This window comes from Dermacentor albipictus, chromosome 5 (genome assembly GCF_038994185.2).
Source record: "Dermacentor albipictus isolate Rhodes 1998 colony chromosome 5, USDA_Dalb.pri_finalv2, whole genome shotgun sequence".
NCBI classification, from domain to species: domain Eukaryota; kingdom Metazoa; phylum Arthropoda; class Arachnida; order Ixodida; family Ixodidae; genus Dermacentor; species Dermacentor albipictus.
This window is the reverse complement of record NC_091825.1, coordinates 120,771,605-120,788,884: the sequence shown is the minus strand read 5'-3', so window position 1 is coordinate 120,788,884 and position 17,280 is coordinate 120,771,605. Positions and strand designations below refer to the sequence as shown.

The following is a 17,280-nucleotide window of genomic DNA, read 5'->3' as shown; positions in this document are numbered from 1 at the left end:
TTTGTGGTTAAAAAAAGGAACCGATTAGTTACCCATATAGAATTTGAACTCTTCAATAGTTAGCCGGCGTAAGAAAGTTTATAGCCTTCAGCTCAACTGAATCTGCACTACGTTTTCTTTTACGTTCTGGGTCCGTTTCAAATATATATCCCGTCTCGTTCGTATATGTTGCTTAAAGGTTTCTTTACACGTGCAGTATATATACTGCACGCGTGAAAAAAACCTTTAGACAGCTCCGCCGGTTAGCGCGCGCGCTATACGACTGTTTCCCGACGCCGCAGTTCGCGCGCTTGCATACGTGCGTGTACTCAACGGTGTTCTCGGGCCGTATATATACACAGAGGCGGTGTATATATGGGAGCGTGGGCATATCTTCTACGCTTGTTGTGCGCATGCGACGGTCAAGCGAGAGAGAAGCAGCCACTTTTATCTAACGCTGCCGTCGTCTCGGCGGCGTGTGTACAGGGCCCGTCGGTCGAGGTGCCACGAACTTTTCTATACGCGAAGGTTTTTTTTATTACGCCTTCTTCCTCGGATCCTTCCGCGTCTCTCCGCCGCCGCCGCCGCCGCCTCCTCGTGTGTGGGCTCGGCCGTCCTGCTGTTTTTTGTGTGTACATACGAAACGGGCGGCTGTCGCAGACCCTTCTCGTTGGTCTTCGCCGCTTTGTATATATGGTTTTGGCTTTTGTTGTCGTATCCCGTATATATATACCTTCGAGGACAAATAATCTCGTTCTCACGCTTCCTTCCTAGGTTATAAAAAATGTGCTTCCGCGTTCTAAGTACTTCGGCCGCACCGCGTCCTGAGGCGGAGACAGGTCGAGCGAGCGGCAAGCAGGCAGCGCGACAGGTGTCCGGTGTTTACTGCCCCGGTTTTCGTGAGAGCCACCTATCGGACGGCGCCCTGCGCTTCTCCGCAGCCACTTCGAGGCTTTCATCTGCTTTGGACGTCCGCGACGCCCACAGGCGCGTTGCGAGAGATAGATAGATAGAGAGAGAGAGAGACCTACAGAGAAGAGAGAGACGGATAGGGAGGGAGGGAGGAGGGGGAAGGCAGGGATGTTAACCAGTCGAGTCTCGTTGGCTACCCTACGTCGGGGGAAGGGATATATATATATATATATATATATATATATATATATATATATATATATATATATATATATATATATATATATATATATATATATATACACACGAACACTGAACAGCACTATAGCAGGGATGCGCGAAAGGAGTTCTATATACTCGCGAAGTAATTTCAGGCGCATGAAGACATTGTATCGTGCCAGTTGGTGCGACAAGTGGACGAATTACGGTGTCATGTGTATCAAGCGTTGTATAGCTGTGCCTCGGCGGCGGAGCTCCGCCGCCGTCTTGGCGCATGCGAGGCCGGGCCGTCTTCTCTGAGCGTTGCGCGGGAGCGGGAGGTTTTGAGCCGTCGTCGCCCAGCGGCGTCTGACCACCCCGCGGATATCGCCCAGCTGGCTGCCTCACTGGAGTGGGTCCGGAATGCAACAGGCGTTGCACTGTTGAGTTCAATGTAGCGGCCGCGTTTGCGTTCGCGGTCTGTCCGTTTGTGTTTAGACGCTGCGCATGTTCGCGGTGTCTCTTTGCATATCTAGCCAACACTTGCGATTTCCCTGTGGCACAACTGGCGTCGCAGCGTCGAACGATGCGTGTCTTCCCAAGCCTAATCTCAGTCATGTCTAGCCACCGACCTAGGCACAGCCGTCTTACCTGGCTTAACGATGATTGTATACCTAAGTATAATACTTACAGCTGAATCGAAGGTTACCCAAGTGAAACCAAGACTTAACCAGGCTAAACCAAGCTTTCGCTTTGCATATTCACGGTTAGCTGAGCTAAGCCGCAGCCAATATTATTCCACGTCTTTCCTCTGCTATACCTAGCGCGTCGAGTGCTCTACATTGTTGTACACACGAGACGCGAAAACGCGCGCAAGAAAATAAAAAAGAAAATGGTTCACAAACGCGCGAGGTCGTATATATGCACGCGCAATTCGTGCTTCTGGCTGCAGCCTTCAATTTCGAGGGGCGGTGCCCTGATCCTGCCGTATTCCGCGCCTCGCCGCGAAAGCCGTGGCACTGTATATGCCATCGCCATATCGCAAGCACGTTTGCGTTTTGCCGCTGGCAACTTTCTTCGATATAACACAACCTTCGCCAACTCCTCGCTCTTTGAATGCATTGTGGCGGTTGGTATGCGTGCGCGAGCGTGTGTGCTTGCTCACAGCAAATGGCGCACGTACTTCTGAGAACAAACGGCTCTGCGACCCCTCCCCCCCACCCTCTCCTTCCTTTCTCCGGAACTTCTATTCCATGTTGCCCGTGAACGTTTGCCAACGGATCGCGAGCCCACTCTTCGACGTGTGGAGCGTTCTTTCTGTCTCGCGTTGTCACGCGTTTCAGACTGCTATAGCCTCCTTCCCTCTCTCCCTCTTATCGTTTACTTCACCTCGCTGTGAACGGTAGCGAACCGGAGGAGCGCCTGAATGGATGGATGCCATGAGCGTCCCCTTTGGAACGGCGTGGTGGGTGGCGCCACCAAGCTTTTATAGCATTATATTGCCTAATGTCCTACTTACGTTGAAAAAAGAAAAAAAAAGGAGGGGAGAAAAACGAAGAATTCTCATCACCAAACTTTCTCAACCCCTATTGGGAACCTTGTTTTTGTACGCCTCCGTTGTTTGTCGTTTCCCTACTTTTCTTCCACCAATCTTCCAATCGTCTCTGACTGATTTCTATTGCTGAAATGTTTTCTTTCCTCCTGCTCTCGCTGAACCCGAGAGCTTCAAAGAGGCGAGATGTGCCTAAATCGACCGCTGAACAGATATGTTCACATTCCAATAAAAATGGCTGCATCGTTTCCCTAACTTTACTGCGGCAACCATGTTTCTTCTTCTTGCATCTCGCTTTAGAAGTGCGTGTCTTAAAGCATCCTGAACTCGCTTCGAGAACATAATGAGCTTCCCTTTAAGTTATCATAAACTGTTTATTTCTCGATTTCGTTTATTCCTCTAAAATAATTACTCATAGCAGGTTTCTTTTCCATTGCCGCCACCCGTGAGATTATCTCAGCTTCTCTAATTTTCTGCTTGACGTTCTTTGTTGCCACGTTACTCACCATACCTGTCGCACACTCGCTGCTAAGCTTCCTCATTCTTTTCCTCCACTATGAATAAATGTTTTTTTCTGTGCGAACATCTGAACACTCTCCCAGCCCATTTACTTTATTCCATATTCCTCAGTCGTTCTTCATAATCACTTTTACTACGAGCTTCTCTCACTTCAAAGCTTGGCCAGCCCGTATCACGCTGCACAGCTTCAATTGTAGTCTTCCCGTGAGCGCCCAATGCGAGGCGTCCCACTGACCGCTAACTTCACTCAACGCCACCTATAGGGACTCGTTCTAGGTGGTGCTGTTTCGGTGTACCCACAAACTCTCTCTCAGCACGTTCAGAAACTCGGAACCCGCCTTCACAGCTTCGCACTGGCGCCAAACCGTGTTCCCTCGCGGGCTGCAGAAGGATATATAGCGCCAACCTTTCCCTTCTCACAACGAACCACTTCTCGCGCAACCGTCGTTGGTGCCCACTGATATATCGGCACGCGAACGTCGGGAAGCGTGTTTTCGTTCGCCGCATATGCGTTCGTTTCTCACGTGCATCCCTATCTTATTTATTTCGCGTTTCTTCCCGTGCCCTATATACGCGAGTTTTCGTTGCGCCATTCCTGTCTCGCTTCGACCCCTTCCGTGGCTCTATGGGTATTTGGTATCTGTCTTCACGTTTCAGAAGGGGATGTCATATCGGTCGGAAAAAGAATGGGGACAGCCTAACCCTGCCCGAACGACGCCAAAGATTCTGCCTGCTTCTTTGCGGCTGCGGGCGCGTCGTGCATTTTGCTTACGTATGCTATATCCGCGCAGCAGAAAGACCTGAGCCGCCTCCACGCTTTTCTTATACTGCGTCATTCTCCTCCTCTCCTTCGCATACATATATTTTTTTCTTTGCATTCTCGTCGTCTCGCTTCTGGAGCGCCGCGGCATCGCCTATTTCTTTCTTGGAGAACGTCAGTGGTATATACAAGTATAAGGGAAATATTAAATGGTATATACCATATGTCCGTTCCCGCGAGGTCGTTCGCCTTTTGCTGCGTGATCCGCCTTCACGAAAGCAAAATGTGGCTTATAGGGGGTCGTGCATTCGAGATCCGGAAACTTTAAACCGCGCTGGCGCGATAGACAAAGCGCACTCGATCCCCCTAGCACCTTTGTTTTCGTTTTTTTTTTTTGTTCCTTCTTATTTCTGCCTCGTTCACGTCACTTTCCGTTAGCCATGCATAGCTTACTTTCGCTCCGATCGCGTCTTCTCGTGTTTTGACTGCGAGTGAATTGTTGAAGGAAAAGGAAAGGAAAAGTGCTTTCTATTCTGTCATTTTTCCATCTGACTTGCGTTCTTCGAATATATCGGCGGCCTTATAGTTTCACGCGCGTTCAGTTTTGTGAAAGGCGCGCGCTCATAGAAATCGATTTCGAGGGTCTGTGTTATGAATCGCTTTGTGAACTTCATTTGTTTCGATCCCGTTTCCGTATTTCGTTGCCTGTTGGCTTTCTCGTTCTTCTTTCTTGGCTAAGATTTTTCGAAGGTCTTGGAATATGTAGTCGCGACTGTTTCAGTGGGGCCCAAACTGCAGGGCATTCACAGGAAACAATATATCGGGACCATGGACTCGACATGTCATCCGCACAGAAGGCCACCAGAGCCCTACTGCACTTTTTTTTTTTTAGGATGACCGCTTTTAAATGCACGGTGAACGGCGATGGGTGTGCCCGTGCATCATTTCGTAATCCTTTGTTATTATTCTTATTCCTGTTGTTCTCTCTTTCCTCCTGCAAGCGTACGTTAGCCAAGTGTGCAGCCTGAGGTGCTCACGCTGAACGTTGTTCAATTTCCGCCATATTGTCCAACTCGCCATCTTGTGAACCCCGATTAGCCCAACGGGGCTGCGCTGTGGCCTCTCTGACTGGCTCGATCAAAGCGACGCCAATGCAGAATTTGACAGTGTGGCGGAATTTGACAGTTTTCCCAGAATAACGCCGTATGGTTAACCTTCATAGTGTATAGTGCGCCGAGTACAACAGAGTGAAACTAATATAGGACACGCCTTATAAGGACGGCAGAACGCAGTGTCGTATCTATCAATGCAATGTCCTACTCAGCCTTACTGCCAATCGCAATGCCAAGTTCGTGCAACTCCCACAGCTGTGGGAGTGACAATATACTAGTATATTGTCACTCCCATTGCGACTGATCGACCGCATGGCAGCGATGTTGAGAACGGCATTACACTGACATATACGACATTCCGTTTTGCCTTTCTTATATGGTGTGTCAATTCTATTGTTATCAGTTTTACTCAGTGGTACTGAGCGCATTACGAGATGAACTAACACCAACTACAACCCAGTTTCTCACTTTACTCAATGATTAACTTCCCTGCCTTTCTTTCTTTCTTCTTTTATCTCTCTCTCCCTCGATCACCAAAGCTGCTTCGACATTGGCGGCTGGGCTAGCTGGTGGGGGGTAGAGGTGTTTATACGCCATTGATTGGCCAGTGATTTGACCAGTGCTTGGCCTGTGATTATTCTAGACCAAAGGACTCCAGAGGTGCACGATTAAAGTGCGCAGCAGTCCAGGGAGTTTTTCTCCTTGACCGCCGGCATGCATCCCCCCTTTTTCTTTTCCGGCCGTAATGACAGCCTGTCAGGAAGCAGCCACCGATGGATTTTCTTTTCCCGCGTCGAAACTGAGCCCAGCCGAAAGCCGCAACGTGCCCGTCGGGCGGCGTTTGCTAATCATAGCTTTGTGTATGAGAATCCCTAAAGGCGTATGTGTGCTCGTTCGTCAATCTCCTCCGCGGGGAAATCTGTGCGCATTTATGCTTGCGCGCCTGCGTGCGTGTTGTGCCTTCGAAGAAGCGCGTGCGCCAATCTTGAGATTCTTGCTGATTGATTTGCTGCGTTCCGTAATACGCGTGCGTGCGCGAAAATTGGTTCCCGCCGCTATTCCGGCTCATCGAACCGTGGAACTTTCAGAGAAGCTTGTATTGTTTGTAATAAAATGCCCGACATTTATTAGTATTAATATTATTTATGCAGCTTGGACCTAACTGAATAGAGAGACGAGTGCGCGGTTATTCTACGAAGTATTTGAGTTTGCTTGCGGAAAACGACTTCGCACATGTTCCGCATAATACGAACGCAAAAATTGGTTCCCGCCGCTATTGCGGCTGATCGAACCGTGGAACTTTCAGAGAAGCTTGTATTGTTTGTAATAAAATGCCCGACATTTATTAGTATTAATATTATTTATGCAGCTTGACCTAACTGAATAGAGAGACGAGTGCGCGATTATTCCACGAAGTGTTTGAGTTTGCTTGCGGAAAACGACTTCGCGCATGTTCCGCATAATACGAACGCAAAAATCGATTCCTGTCGCTATTGCGGCTAATTGTGGCTGCTAGTATTCTAAAGCTCTTGTATGTTAGCGGATATCCCAGAAGGTAGTTTCTTAGAACTCGACGTGATTTGGAATACAGACAGCTGTACAGTTGTGGCTATTTCATCGAGCATTTGGTTTCGTTCGTGCATCCACGAAAGCGCATCATATCGTTCTGCACAAAGTTTTCGTTGTTTTGTGGAAGTAAGCGTTGAAGAAGTACGCGGTTTTGTTCAGTGGTGTATTGCGTAAATAATAGCCGCCTTCTATATCGTGAGTGGGGACAGTAGAGGAGACATCTTTTTACTTCTCTCTCGCATAGGTGAGTGACCAAGTGTTGGTAACACGTTTTCCAAGAGTCGGAAAAATGTCTATTCACCGTTCAAGTTGGACATAGGTTGAACGTACAAATCGAAATGCCGTCACTGTTTTTTGTTATAAAATAAGGTGTTCATTCGGGCTAGTTGGTTATGTCCTATACAGGTAACAGTGATGAGTCGCAAAAGAGAGAGACACGATGACTGGCAGAGCCGAACAGAAAATGGTCAGCCCTTGTGTCGTCTTTATTCCACCACGTATTCTTCGCCCCGTGTGTTCAGTGTAGTACGCTTTTACAAAGCACGGATTTGAACGGGAATGGGCGGTTTCCCTGGGGGGTTAATTTCACCCGAAATCGCGCTGCTCGAAGGGCTGCGGAGATGCCTACTGGCCGTTTCCTACGTGTCCCGCGTTTTTCTACGGTTCACACGCGCACCCAGCGCTTTCTGGAGCGGCCGCAGGAGAAAAGCGGCGGAAACGCGAAGTCGACCGGCTTCGCAGAAGCCATCCCCCCCCCCCCCCCCCCCCACCTCTCCGAGCCACGCCATAACGCAATCCACGGCAAGCTGTGTGGTGCGTTCTCCCGGCGACCGGTCGGCCTTGGCGCATTCATGGCGACGCCGGAGGGCCGCGGAGACCGAAGGGAAGGAGAGGGAGCGTCGCGCCGGTTGTGCGAGTGCTTTCGTCCGCTTGCCCCGTAGGGATTGTTATGCCTGCGATTTGCTTGCGCGGCTCCACGCGCTGCCGTAGCAGCCGGCGGCGTCTCCTTCCCCGAATTGCCCCGCCGCAGGCTCTCTCTTCTACCGCCGGCTTGATTGGCAGAAGAGGGCGCGCGCAGCGGTGCGGAAAGGGCCTGCACACAGCGGCGGCGCATCGCTGTGGGAGGGTGGCGCAACGCCGAGAAAGCTGGGAGCAACGTGTTGTGGAAACCAACTGCAAGGTGCTGCTTGCTGTTAGCAGACGATCGGCGTGTAGCGGGACGGCGCGCGGTGTTGCGTTTCGATGGCCCTTGAACAAGGGACGCGTGGTACGATTCCGCGCCTTTAGAGCTGGCGCACATACTATAGTAGCGGCTAGTCTTACCACTAAGCTTGTTTAACGGGTTTCGGATATATTACCAGCGATGCCAATAGCCACGCACGGATCCTCCCAGATAGGGCTGCGCGGCGCTCGGAGGCCATGAGTTGTGTTTCCGAGTCGGGGCACTTCGTATCTTTAGAAGAAACCCTTGAACAGCAGACGACGTGCCTCTTTTATCGCGCTTGTTGAGAAAGAGCTGGTTCGGAGGGGGCTCCTTGTTCCGAAACCCGGCATCGCCTCGGTCCGAAACTCAAAGGTGCATACAAGATGCACTTGTATGCCGACAAACGAGACAGTCACACCTACTTCATGCCGAAGCAATGAATACTTTTCTGCGGAGAGAGGTCATGAAGGGCTCGTTGTACAGCTCCGCAAGACGCACGTCGCAGATTACTCCATGGTGGCATGGATGCCTCCGCCGCGGCTGCCTTATATGCTCCATGCAGTGCAGATGCGGGAGCATGCAAAGGCTCCCTGTGCATCCTCGAAGGAACAAGTCGTGCCTACACTATCGGTGTACTGGGGCCGTATTTTGTAACGAATCAATTTTCATGCACTTTGGATCTGTGGCATATCGCTCGACGCAGAACCCCCGCTATCGCACTCATATCGGAAGCTCTACTGTACGGCCGATAATAACTGAGTATGTTTGAGAAAATCCAACTCCTGGCACCGTGTTTTGAATTTTCCACTCTTTCTTTATCGCTCTTACGTAATTTGGTCAGCACACAGGACGTCTCACCGCTGGTGTCGTCATGATCGGCTACTGAGTACAACGGGTAGTAAGACGGTAATACAATCGGACAATAAAAGAATCCTTGCAAAATGCGGCCCCTGGCGGCGCATATTATAACGATCCATTTCATTTTCCATTCTTTTCGACATGCGCCATTAGCCCTGGCGCCGTCGCGGTCGCTCGGATCGGCCATTCGGCCGGGACGGATGCTAAGAACAATAGCAAACTAAATGGAACGTTACGAAATACGGGCTTTTTCCCCCTTTTGCTGGCACCGCCCGTAGCTTCCACAGTAATGCACGGCATTAGCGTAGGCGCTTCTCCGCTCTGGCGTTTGCGTCGGGCCGGTTGCTGTGTGCACGCAGTCGCCGACGCCGCGTCTCTTGTGTACCCTCTCCCCGTCCTTTATTGTCTATTGTGAGTCGGCAGGAATCGCACCCGGCCGCGCCTGGCGGTGACCGCCCTGACTGTGCATCGCCTTAATTTTCCCGCCTTTCGCGCAAGCGCCGCGCCTTTGCGTATATATATATATATATATATATATATATATATATATATATATATAGAGAGAGAGAGAGAGAGAGAGAGAGATCTTCAGATGTGGTGGTTAAGCCAGCAGGGAGTGATCGGTGGTGCGCAGGGATTTTCCTGAACTTCGTTCATCTACAATTGCTTCAAAGGGGGCAATTTGTCACTTAAAAAAATGATCAAATTCCCAAAGAAACACGGCGTTTATAAACGCTACATTTTCCACGATTACGCAACGTGCGCCGAGCCTTATCGTCTTTGTGCGTTTAGAAAGCTACGGTTGCTTGGAAATTTACAAAGACCAAGCGCGAAGATTGCACAGATCCACGCAGCACCTTTCATTCCCATTACAGTTGAATGACCGAAGCGCCAGAGTTTTGGGCATGTAGCTACACTCACTATCGACGAGTCCAGACGTGCAGGATATCGTCGCGAAGCAGACGATGTCGTTTTTCAAAAGTCGTCTGCATGCTGCCTCTGCAAGACGGGCTGGCTGGCATTGTCGTCTGCTTTCTTTTTCTTTATTATTATAATTATTACACGATATTTAGGCCATATACAGAGCGCGCCACGTATGTGGCCCGTTCGAACAGGCCAAGCGCGTGCGAGTGTTTGTCGCTCGCCCAACTCATGCTGCGCGGGCTATGTGAAGGCGTGTGCCCTTGCGTGTATGCGTCCAACTCTATAGACTGCCTGCCATGTTGTACGCCGTCGGCCGTGTATTGTCTGAGCAACGCCTGCTGCGCTGTCAAGTGATGGATTGGGTCGAACGGTTTCAAGGCCAAAGTATACAAGCGTGAACGCTTTCGAAGGTTAAGGCTGTAAAAAAGTCACTGGCGAGGTCGAGAAGCGTTTCGCGAGCTTGGGTAACTAGAAACGTGACGCCATCCTCTTTGTGGACGATTGGAAAGGCCCACGAAGAGGAACGGGAGCGTTGTGTTCGTTTGCAAAGACATTGCAGCTGCGTCTGAAATTTCCTCTTTCATTCTCGCAAGCCCTGCCAATGACTCACTTTTCTTTATTTTGAAACTAATCGCGCACGCTCTTGAACCATCATCCTTCTCGGAAAGGGAAAAAAGAAATGAAATCGAAGAACAGAGAAAGCACAGATAAAAATATTCTCCTAGGACCGTACTCTGTAGCAATCTTTCTTTTCGTTCTTATTTTCCTGTTATTGTGCGACCACATTTTATGACGATTCACTCAATTTCTCATTCTTAATTTCTTATCATGGGCCGTGTATTGTAACGATCCGTTTATTTCCCATTCCATAAAAAAAAAAGACGAAGCCGCATTTTGTAACGATCCGTTTTACTTTCCATTCTTCTTACGATTCGTCGCATCAATTGGCTGATCCCGGTTATATCGGCAGCGAGACGGCGGCTCTCTAGCCAGTGACGAAGGGCGAAAATAAAGGGCAATAAAATGGATAGTTACCAAATACTGCCCCCTGTTAAGCACGTTTCAAGCTCAAGCCCCTTATGCACGACGGCTCGTGAGCGGTCGACGCATCGGCGGTCGTTTTGGGTGGGGTGGTCGGCGGTGAATCATCTCTGCTGCGACTCGCATTGCGCAGACGTCCCGACGATGATGTCCTTTTGCGGCGCATCACAAAGAATTGCGAAGACGCAGTAAACTTGGTCAAGGACGTGTTTCCATTTTCACTTATATGGGCGTTCAAACTTGGACCACCGCCGGGGCGGGAAAAAACGCATCCGGCGGCGCGGAAAGCCCAACAAACGCGCCGTTCGACTCCAAGGAGGGTGAAAGGCGAGCCCTAATATAATACTCAATATTCCCCGAGGCGAGCGTTCGACAAAGAAAACGTTCGCCGTCTCTCGCAGCTTATGACGCGACCGTTGGGCAGTGATTTGTTTTCGAGGCCTTGCGCTCTCTCGGTTCTGTTTCCGCCATTCGAGGATTTAAAGAGTCGGCGCTGCCATGACGGAGAAATGTAAATATTTAAGGCGTATCAGTCGATTCGGGCCTGCAAAAGAAAGGAGAGATGTCGCGTGCGGGGGTCCATAGAGAGCGCGTTATTTAATTTTGAGTATGTATTTATTCTGTGTGAACAGCAGTAGTCGCTACGCCACCTAAAGGCGCCAATACATCTACTGAATGTCACGTGATATACAGGAATAATATGAATAATAAAGAAAAAGAAAGCAGACGACAATGCCAGCCAGCACGTCTTGCAGAAGGAGCATGCAGACGACTTTTTGAAAAACGATATCGTCTGCTTCGCGGCGACGGCGCCGTCTTGGACGTCTGGACTCGTTGGTATTGAGTGTGTAGCTCCAACAGTGCGCGCGCCCCGCTTGTCCCCTAACTTTTGTTAAGGCAGTATAGGGTCGATGCGTCCATCCATCCATGTATGCGAGATGACGGCTTGGAGCTTAAGCTGAAAGAAAGAGAGAGAGCACTCCATATACCGCCGGCCACTGCGGAGCCCGGGTTACCAGACGGCACAAAAATTAAGGAAAGCGGATGAAAGGCGGTCCGGCCGCTGGCCCGCCATATCTATATAGTGCTGACAGGATTCTTGAAAAACGATGTTGTCCGCCTCGATGCCCGCGGCAGCTGCTGCTGTGAAACAGGGCGGACCGAGCCTTCAGCGCGTACTCATGGTGCGCTGGTGCAGACGTGGCATTAATTTCGCGAACCGCTTAAAGGGTACGTCACGTCACGTCTGCAGCTCGGAGCGAACTTGTACGAAATGTCGTTGTACCTTTTTCTTTTCGTTTTTTCTTTTTTCTTGCTGTTGACTTGCTTACGTACGAAAGTGAATTGAGCCGTCTTACATTGCGAGTACTTTCTTCTGTAGCGCTTGCGTGCCCGGGTGTTTCATCGAAGGCTTGAGTGTAATTCTTCAAAATAGTGCTGCGGAAGTCTATCCGAAAGTCGTGGCTCCGAAGCGGCGGCCAACAAGTTCCAGCCACAGCTGTTGTGTCTTTGTCTTGTGTCTTGTGTCTTTAGTGTAATGTCGCTATTCCGGCCTGTTTGTGTGTCATTAATTTGTACAGCTATACGTAACGCGTTGCGGAGATGAACAACACAGAGAGACAAATAATACACACCGCGCTAGCTTATAAAATTGTTGCGACAATAAATTGTGAGTTAGCGCTTTGTGTTATCATTGATCTATTTCTGTTTTTCACAACGCGCTTTGTAATCTGTACGAGAAATCTGCACGCGAGAATCTGTGCCTTGTATACTACAGGCAATCTGTGTCCTTATAGAAAGAGTGCACATAGGGTGTTTGGCTATACACCGTGAGAGATTCAATGAATATGCAAACTCCATCGCGCCATATTTAGCAAAAGTTGGCAGTGGTCTTCGACTCCTTCCTAATATGCCACGACGGCCACATTTTGATGGGGGCGAAATGCAAATCGCCCATGTGCCGTGCAATGGGGGCACGTGAATTCGAGGTCCCCCAATATACGGCGCGCCGCATAATCAAATCGTGGTTTTGACCCGTAAAACCCCCGAATCCATACATTCTTCCTTATATCCGTCCAAGCCCGGTACGCGATGTCACAGGGGCTGTCCGATTTTGCCGCCCGTTGATGACCCCCCTTTCCCAATGCAGTGCATTTGGTTGCATGTTTTGGGCGGGTATCTCGAACCTTTAACTTATACTATTGCTGCAGAATTCGCAATAGGTGGATTCTGCATGATGTCTTCCATTTTGCACTTACGACACGCGTCGTGTAGTGATTTAATAATAGGTAATTGGGTAGGTCTAGATAATTAGTTGAGTAACGACTGTCGCATGACTTAAATGTAAAAAAAAAATTGTAGGAATTCGTTTAACACATTTTGATGAACACAGGTGGTTTACACAAGCTGTTATACTTGTATAGCTATCGGCGACAAAATGAACGAGAGACGTATGGCGGAAGTTTTCGAATCTTCAACAGAGAAGGGACTAAAAAAAAAGGAAAAAAAGGAAAGAAAAAGAAAGAAAACCGACGCACACGACGTACGCGACAGTATTTTCAATTTTTTTTTTTGCGTTCATTCGCTCGTGCATTGAAAAAGAGACGCCGTGAAATATAGCGAGAGATTATTGCCCCGTCGCTCCGCTGGCCTTTTCCAACTTCAGTTCGCAATTTAGTTCTCTGGCATGCTCTTTATCTCCAAGTCGTTGATAGACTTCCGGGGAAACTCTGTGCCGTCTTCCACAACGCTACGCGCGAATAAAGGGGAAAAAAGAGGGGGGGGGGAGTTTCTTCGTAGCACATTGATGCTTTATAGCGAAATTCATTACGACGAGACGCAACATTGTATATATGGCGGCGCGCGTATGTTTTCCTCGTATATACGTATAACTGGACGTGGTTTGTACATGTATACAAGAGTGCCCGGCGCCACATATCCACCCGAGTTTCTTCGAATTCCATCTCACGCACCATTCCATTAATGCTTTAGATTGCTTCTCTCTCTCTCTCCCCCTTTCTCTCTCGACGCATCATGCAACGAGAACTGGGAAGACGCTTAGCCCGCAGCGCTCGGCCACGTTTGAATGTGAAGCCCGAAAGGCATGGCTCTGAAATGAGGTGCTGAAAAAGAGCGTACGTTCATCTTTCGCGGGTTATTAATCACGCCCATTTATTTAAAGAAAGGAAGAAAGAAAAAAAAAGAAAACGATGAACCCCCATCGCGCGCTCTTCACAAGTGACCGCCTCAGTCCCACTTTCCCTCGACCTCCCCTTCCCCATTTTCCTTCCTTTAAGAGCTCTCCGTCCTTCTCCCGCATTCCCCAAGGGAAACGCCGCAACTTCTTGGTCGCCAGAAAGAAAAAAAAAAGAAATGTGTTTGTCGCCTTTGCTGTCAGATGTGGCCTGCGTGCGCCTCTCTCTTTATGCGCCATCGTACACCAAATTCGCGCAGTGCGGTCAAGGCTACACTGATTGCGCCAACCAATCGGGAACGATAGGGAAGAGTTACAGGACGCGGCTGGCCTAGCCAGCGGTTTGCTCCGCCTGAGCGCATCTTTCTGCTCCAAATATGCATGTCACCATGTGTCAATCAGTCCTGCCTCTCGCAGAAATGTGCGAAGAATGCGTAACACTTTCTTACGCACACTGTCAGCTGTTCATCCGGGAAGACTGTAAACTGTTCAGCACGTTCGTGAGGAAATCCTCCTCTTCCCATTCTGTCTAAATGTCCGCTCCTTTCAAGGCATACAGCGCTCGCGTGTTACGACCAGATGGAATGTTCTATGTCGCCCTATAGACTTCATTGCACTCGGTGTCCGATACGCGCATGTCCTTAGGCATTGCGGACTGTCTGTGTGCACACTCAAATTTTTGTCGGGGAGTTCCGAGTACGTTTTTGCGGGCACCATTTGGAAACGGAGCATATACATGCGGGCGTCAGCTTCCGCACCACTGCGTGATTTTATTGTAAAACGGGGTCGTATACGAGACGGAGTTTCGCTTCGTTGCATATATACCGGTGCTCGCTGGAATGCGTACAGCGCTATTTAGTAAAGCAGGAAGGAGTATGGTGCCTCCGGCGCAATATAGCGCCGCTTCCTTTTATTGCACGGAATTAAGGATACAGGGAAACGAACGGGTGAGTGGAAGGAAAATGAATTACCCCCTCTGCTTTGATCAATGGCAGATGCGCTGCACGCTTGCTTCCCTGAAGTTTGAAAGAAAAGCGGCTTTCCGTTGAGCGCTCCTTTGAATGAAACAAACGGGAAGTTGGCTGAGATTGAGTTGGTCGTTGCCCCTGTGGGAGTCTTCTTGATTAGCTTCGCTTGTTTACTTTGTTTCTTCTCTGGCGAGGCCTCGACTTTACCGTTAACCGAGAGGCATTCAGCGGAGGGCCTACAACGAGCTCGCGTTACAACGTCATTAATTACAAAGTCCGGGAGTTACGAATGGGAGTTACGGAGCGGAATGTGTACCGTTTTGTCATGACTGGTGGACGGTTACAGTACGGATGGTATACAGAGACTGCTTTCTGCAGCACTGTGGCCCATGTGCGAAAAAAAAAATGGCTTGCGCGTTTTTGAGCATTCAAATTCTTGCTTCGCGCAGTGTGAAATCTAAATAAATAAGCAGTGCCATTTGACGCTTCCCTGAGCACATTCCCCGAACATGCTGGCTGATGTCCGTTGTGTGGTCACGTTCCAGCTGGTATTTTCGCATCGATTGGTTCGAATATTGATTAGGAGTGTTTACATGTTGGAACCGCCTGCATGCGAGCTCTTCGCATACATATACGGCGCATTTCACTGCTTCTGAGCTATTTGTTCATCATCACCATCATCGTCTTTATTTATGCAGTATATCGACGGGCCTCTCCCGTTGATCTCCAATGGCCCCTGCCCTACGTCAGCGGATTCCATCCCATTCGCCTCAAATTTCGAATTTTGTATGACGCCACACGATTCTCTGCCGCCCTCGACTGCGTATTTCTTCTTTTGACATTGCTCTTAATAGTTACCTTTATAATATTGTTTGTAAATTTCACCTGATGCGTGAAATCTGTACTTCACTTTGATTATTACACGTGAACGGTATCTTAGGCCTGAATATTATACTTTGTTTAGCGTTCTTGTTTGCAAATGACTTTATGTGCTGCATTTTGCTGCTGCCAAAATGTATACTTCAGAGGGGCAGACTCCGTGAGCTGCTAAAGGTGCAGTGTTTGTCTGTAAAGCCAGAATAAAGGGGCTTTATTTGTCTGCAGTCCTACCAGCTACATCTGCTATATACAAGTTCCAAATGTATTCATTTCATTTAATAAATCGCCGGCTATCTGCTTCGCGTTTGATCATCAGTAAATTAACTTTTTGTTTTATTATCAGTTGGACACCATCATTTGAACCAGGTAAACCTTCTATACGAGGTCTACGCCCTCATACCTGGCAAGCAACAAACAGAAACACACAGGGCGGGAAGGGAGGAGGAGGAGGAGGAGGAGGAGGAGGAGGAGGAGGTACGAACCTTATTCAGTTCGCAGAAGGGTCGCCTCTCCACCTCGCAGGGGATGAGGGCGCCCAACGTATAGTCGGATACAACTGTAGAAAAAAGGGGCGTTTACTCCTCCGAGGTGAATGCACACGAGCATCCACCAATGGGCGCGCACTCTGGACCGACGTCATGCGCCGGACGGCCGGTGACTTCGCCGCTTCGGTCATCTGGGCGGGGCCTCCCCTTTTTTCTAAAGCTGTATCCGACTGTAGACCTCTGCCATGGTCCCGTGGGTGAAAGGAAAGTGAACTAGTTAACACGAGTAAATAACCGGAAGTCGGTTATGGCGATAACAGAAAGACGAGAAGCTTAAACCAAAATATGTTATCTCAAAGACAGGTCACACTGCACGGTCTGCCTCGACTCCATTTCTAGCCCTGAACTCCGTAAAACGTTTGCGCGGTGCTTATGCTCCTTCTCAAGCTTCCTTAAGCTAACCTCAAAGTTCCTGACCCTTGGGTCAGTAACTGTATAGAGTGCAATGATATTGTGTACACACATTTTATTTTCAAGGGTAGCGGTAAACTGCCGTTCTTTACTCGGTGATGCCTGCTGTATGGATTCCCAACACAAGAGAGGAAACCAATAACGATTTCTTTTTTTCATTCCTTGCAATAATTTTGCGCAATTTATTATCGGCAGTGAATTCCCAGCCTCGACTTGATAAATTCTCTCTACATCCTCTCAAGGGAACGTAGTGCAATTTATCTACGGCGCGGAGCTCCGGCTTCGAAAAACACACAGCGAGCAATGTGCAGCCGACATTGCGTTTCCCCGTGCTACCCCTCCCCCCCTTCCCCCTCACGGCCACCGTGGGGTCAAATTCGTTTCGATTTCCCCGGGGCCATTATTATTTCCGCGTCCGTATCGTGAAACTGTGGTGTGTGAGCGCGCACACTGCTGCGATGCGGGGAAGCGGGTGCTGCATAAATGATGCAACCCCAGTGCTTGTTCGTGGTTGCTCGTTCGGGGTGTTGTTCTTATTAACTAATGCCCCCCATGACCCCCCGCCCCCCCTCCTCTTCCACCACCACCGCCACCCAGGGTTCCTCTTCCCGACCATGTAAGCCACATTATGACGAGCGTGTGCGCTTGGAGTGACT

General features: G+C 49.4%; 1 protein-coding gene across 1 annotated transcript in view; it reads left to right on the top strand.

Annotated features, from left to right (window-relative positions):
* LOC135911608 (mucin-17-like) overlaps positions 1-17,280 on the top strand; it is a 270,666-nt gene that overhangs the window by 22,260 nt on the left and 231,126 nt on the right. The gene's annotated exons all lie outside the window — the stretch shown is intronic.